This window comes from Humulus lupulus, chromosome 7, assembly GCF_963169125.1.
Source record: "Humulus lupulus chromosome 7, drHumLupu1.1, whole genome shotgun sequence".
Classification (NCBI taxonomy): Eukaryota; Viridiplantae; Streptophyta; class Magnoliopsida; order Rosales; family Cannabaceae; genus Humulus; species Humulus lupulus.
In genome coordinates, this window is record NC_084799.1 from 20,819,281 (window position 1) to 20,825,280 (window position 6,000).

A 6,000-nucleotide genomic window follows, 5' to 3' on the forward strand; every position below is an offset into this window, starting at 1 on the left:
TATATATATATTATTATATTACATTTAATTAGTCGTACCAAACACAAAGTCAACAACTTGACCAACCAAAGCTTTTTTTGCTTATTTGTTTGCTAGCTTAGTTGGAAAATTTGGACACCCTTTTAACTCAAGTCAGCTTACTGTGATGATTGAGTTGACAACTATCTATTAGTGTATAAGCACGACCATAGAAAATTAAGTTCAAACTTGCTTTCCTCAAACATGTTGTTGTTGTTATTATTATTGTGAAAATCTCAAACTAATATGAATCGATTTGGAGGACCCACTTAGTGAAAAAGGTATCAAGCCCACATGTATTGACTCAAGAGTGACAATTTTATGGCTCAAACAACCATTAATCACATACATAATTAATTCATAATATTTCTACCTTCCAGTGGATGAGGGAGTGAGTGAAGATTTGCTCTTCCATCCACATCTTTGAAATCTACAACCTCAAATGGTCCCCATAAACTTTGTTTCAAGGAAAAGACCAACAAAGTCTACTCTTATAACAAAATTCACACTACAATGATCATAAATATAATATAATTAAATAATAAATTTTACGAATAGCTATAATCATATATGTTGATACAACCACAGTTCGTGTCCATTAATTAAAGATAAGAAGTGACAATGATCATGACAGGATTAAAAGCCCAACTCTTGAAGACAAAGCAATGGAGTGTATGTACAAGGTTAATTGTCCATGGTGCACCTCAACAAGTACCATGTAGAAGTGCTTGGACTTAAAGAAGATTTTGCAATTGAGCTCGTCCATGATCCATGACTCCGAGCAAATAAGGTGGCTAACTCCTAGTGAAGTGCTCGAGAAGATGGCACTGCAAGCTCGACAAGCATGAAGTAGGTTCCGAATCAATCAATTTTAGTCTATTTAATGTTAATCAGTCAAATCCTATGTAATAGAAAACTCATTCTTAAATGTATTCACATATAACAGATCTAGTTACTCAAATTCAAATATGTGAATGTATCAAGTCGAGTAAAAAATTCATTTATCATAGGAAAATCAAATACACCGGTCATCTTATAAATATAAGGGTCACAAGCCAATTTTGAATAAGCTAAAATTTTGCCCAAATTACTATTAGAATACCTTTCCTTTCAGTTAAGTTTCTGTTAGATTTGTTGGACTTGTTGACTAAGTTAGTTAGATGGTTAACCAGTTATGTTATGTAATTGGGCTATAAGACCATCTCGTGTAATAATTTATCAAATAATACAATTGTCTCTCTTTCCTAATATGGTATCAGAGAAAATCAAGAAACCCTAAAAACTTTCTTCTTCTTCCTTCCTCTTTGTTCTTTCTTGCTTCCGCATCTCCATGGCTCAACCACGCACACGAAGCTCTATCATCCATGGCGAAACTAGCACCAACGATCTCCCCTCTGTTGCAAATCGTCCCCCTTCTCTATTTTCTTGCATGCATCAAGAGCCAATCGCCCTTGAAATTTCTCCATAAAGGGCTTCTCCTAACCTCGAGCACATCAACATCAGGCCTCGTCTCCAAGTCGAAGACACACCATACTTCTTGAGTTTGGCAGATCACCCAAATCACATCCTCAGAGCTTTTCTTCTTATTGGTCCTAACTATCAATCATGGAAAATAGGCATCTCTGCTTCTCTTGCAGCCAAGAACAACACTGTTTTTGTCGATGGGTCTCTTCCCCGACCTCCTCCCAATGATCCTTACCTATCACACTGGCTCAGATGCAACAACATGGTGATTTCTTGGATCTTACATTCTGTTTTCCCCAATATTGCCGAAAGCATCATGTTTTGTGCCACTGCTGCTGCTATGTGGAAAGATTTGTCTGATCGTATCAATCACAACAATGGACCTAGAATTTTCCAACTCAGAGAATTTGTTATTGCTCTCAAGCAAGGCAACCAAGATGTTCAAACTTACTTCACTAGACTCAAAGTTCTTTGGGATGAGTTTGCTGAGCTTCATCCTACTGCTATATGCACTTGTGGAGCAATGGAAAAACTCAACTATTTCTACAATCTTGATCAGGTTTTACAATTCTTGACTGAGTTGAATGAGTCTTATCATCCAATTTGTGCTCAGATTCTTCTGCTTGACCCTCTCTTGAACATATCCAAGGTCTTCTCTATGGTCATTCAAGAAGAAAGTCAGCGGACTCTTGGCTCTACCACTGCCTAGTCCATTCCAACCATTGTTGTAACGACCCAAATTCACTGTTAAGGCTTAGGGCCTTGAATAGTGGGCCTGGAGGGCATAATGAGATTCTGTGTGTGACTTTAATGAGTTTAATGCATGATTATGATTTAATGCACGTTATATGACTATTTGATTATTTGTGATGCATGACTATGTGAATTAGTATGCATATAGACCTGATTGTCTTCAAAAGAGCATAATTGTAATCTGGCCATTTTGGGCATGTTTTGTGTTGATATCGGTGATCCATGACTCGAGACGATCCTAGAGTGAGCGGGTTAGCGGAAAGGTCAAAGCGGGAATCTATACCCGGCTTGGGTTAAGCCTGGGGAGTTTTAATGAGAATTTGGAAATATTTTGAGGTTAATCTTGATGATGAGGAATGCATATTTGACGACTAATCAGGTATTGGGTAGCGAGCGGGAATTATTAGGAACACTTGAGGAATTAGTGGGAACTTGGGTAATATGACTAAAATGCCCCTTTATGGGCATAAAGGTTTAGAATTATTAAGGGATGGCATTTTGGTCTTTAGGCTTGGAAGAGATGAGTTAAGGAAGGCTTTATACTTAGTGGATTTAGTAGAGAAAAGTTATAGGCTGAAAAGAAAGAAAGAAAGAAGAGAAAAGAAAAGAGGGAAAGCTGAAGGGTTTTGTCCAAGAACGGTTTGTGGCTCTCCCAACCAAATTCCTTCATTTTTCTTGGAGTCAAGCTCAGTGGAGAGCTAGGGTAGGCTGAGCATCAAGAATCCTAAGCTAGGTCTGAGGATTGGCAAGGGGTTAGCAAGATCACATCAGAAATTGAGGTAAGTTCTTGGGGATTTTCTGTTTTAGGGCTTGACTGGTTTGGATTGTGTTTTTGAGCTAAATGGATGGGGTTTTTGGGGAAAACAGGTCAAGGTTGTGAAGGTGCAAGCTAAGGAGGTCTAGAGTTCGATTCAAGGTCGAAATTCCACCCACGGTATGAATTCTAAGACCCTATCCTTGTTGTTTGAGTGAATTTCTGGTTTTTGGGTTCATTGTGTTAGATTTTGAGTTTTGGGTTGCTTGAGCTTGGGATTGAGTTCATGGGATGCTTGGGATGAGTGTGTGGTGTGTATATGTGTGTTTTTGGGTTTGGTAAAGGTTTGGGCAAGTTTGGAGTTGAAATGGGAGAAGAAAATCGCAAAATGCGATTTTTGGTTTTGGTCTGGCTGCAACTAGCGCTACAGCGCTAGTCAGGGGGCGCTGTAGCGCTAGCCCCTGTTCTGATGGGGTGGTTCTGCTTGTAGCGCTACAACGCCCTCTTTTGAGCGCTGTAGCGCTGCACTGTTCACAGAGGGGATTTTTGGGCTTTTGTGAAGGGATTTTGACCTAGGGTTCGGGGCTCGATTCCGCCACTTTGTTTTGGGGATCTAGGACTTCCCGGGGGCTCGGGATTAGTCCCGAGGCTAGGTTTTGGACTTGAGGTTGGTGATGACTTTGACTTGTGGATTTTGCTTAGGTAAGCGCTAGGGCTCGGGTAGGATCGTGCTCAAGGAGTCGGGTGATCAAGGCTACCAAATCTAAAGGTAAGAAAACCGTAACACCCGAGAATAGGGCATGGGCCCACTGTGTGATTGCAGGGCACGACCCTAGATTGTATTGTGTGCAAATGTGTAAACTTAGATGAACTATCGCATGTTTGAATGGTTATTTCTGAATGTATTATATGTGTGATTATAATGGAATGAACGGCTAAGGCAGAGAGCGGCGTAGGTCGGGTACGGCAGTGGGGCCGGAAGTAACGCTCAGCACATGGGATGCTATAGCCAGGGTGGGACCCAAGGGATACATGAGTTATCCTACGGTGAGGACCGAGACCCCAAGCTTTGGTAAGGCCTCTGGGGCGGCATGGCCGTGCTTGTTTAATCTGATGGTTTTTCTATTTATCAGTGAATTATGCCAGCTATATTAATTGCATATGTTATGTACTATTTGGGTTTTCTTGCTGGGCTTCGGCTCACGGGTGCTCCGTGTGGCAGGTAAAAGCAAGGAATCAGTCAACCGACCATGAGTATGGAGAGCGTGGGGGCGGCGCGTACATGTTCGGCCTGCCCGATTGCTTTGGTTGGGGGCATTTTGTATATGGTTGTATTAAACCATTCTTTTGATATTTGATCTAGTGTAAATCTATTTTTGAGTTGTAAATATTTTGTAAACCTTATTTTGGGATCCCAGATGTTTTATACTTAACGTTTTCAATGAAACTAAACATTTTCAAAGGGTACAGCCTTAAATTATGATTTATTCACACTTTTGGTTTTAGAAACCACTTAGAGTCAGTCAAAAGCACGATTTCTATTTTTAAAACTCACTAAGTAACGGCACTAAGGTAGTAGGGCGTTACAATTGTTGCTGCAACAACATTGACAACTAAATCTCAACCTCCTAGGTCAATGAAGGCTCGACCTTTTTGCACCCATTACAACAAACCTGGAAATTTAATTGACAAATGCTATTTTTTGCACGGCTTCCCTCCTGGCTATGGTACTCCTCGAAAGCCTCAAGAAAAACTTAAAGCTACTGTCAACAATTGTAACATCCCAAATTTCCTAATGTGTCTTAGTGTCTGGATTAGAGGGCCAGGAGGCAATAATTGTGTTATTATGTGAATTATATTATAATATAATTATACTTGCATGTTAGAAATATTAAATATGTGTGTGTGGGCCCGTTTCTAATAAGAAGAGTATTATAGTAATTTGACCCGCTAGGGGTATAATTGTTAATTCGAGACTGTGTGATTGAGACCACTGGATATATTTGGGTTATTCGACGCGAGGCGATCCTGATGAGCAAGTTAGCGGAAAAGTCATAACGAGGTTTAATACCGGGCTCGGAGCGAGCTTGGGGGGGTATTTTTAGTAATTTAGTACATTACCGGGATTTAACGGGTAATTGGAAATTATTTAGTGATCTTGTGAGAATGTTGGAAGTAACGGGAATTATAGGACGTAAATTGTGAATAGCAGGGTATGAGACAAAGGACAAAATTGCCCTTGAGAGCACATGATGAATAGGCTAAGGGCAAGGGACAATTTGGTCATTTCTATCCAATATAGGACTTGGGGGCTGGGAACTTATCAGAAGGTTTGGGAAATCAAAAAGGGAATTCTCAGCTGCTCTCACTCTCTCTCTAACTTCTGGAGCTTTGGGTGGCTTGAGTCAATAGGAAGGAAGTTAGCTTGGAAGTGAGGCCTGAAACTAGAGATTGGTTTGGAGAGGGTTAAAGCTTGAATCATACAGGAGAGGTAAGGGGTTTTAATTTGAACTCCACATGTTAGTTCAGTTGAAATACTTAGAGCTATGGTGTTTTGCATGTATGTGAGTTGGGAGAGTAAATTTTGGATGTGTTGATGAGTTTTGAGTTAGTAATTGCTAGGCTTTGTTGTTGGAAAGGGTTATGTTAATCATGGGAATGGATTTGAAAGATTTGGGGTGTAATTAGGTTGTTTTTAGTTGGGTTCGGCTAAGGAAAAACCCAGAAATTCTGGGTTTGAATGGCAGGGCCGCGACCCTATTCTTGGTGTGTCGCGGCCCTATGGAGCAAGAAGGAGCCAGGTGGGCTCGGAGGCAGAGGCGGGCCGCGGCGCCTCAGGGGAGCGCCGCAGCGCGTGTTTGGTTTTCCAGGGAGGCCAAGCCTCTGATTTAGAGGCGGGCCGCAACATGGGTCCTTAGGGCCGCAACCCTTAAGGGGATTTTTGGCCCTAGGAATGTTTTGGGTCGGGAACTTAACCTTTTGGGCTCGGGATCGATTCTACTTCTGTGTTG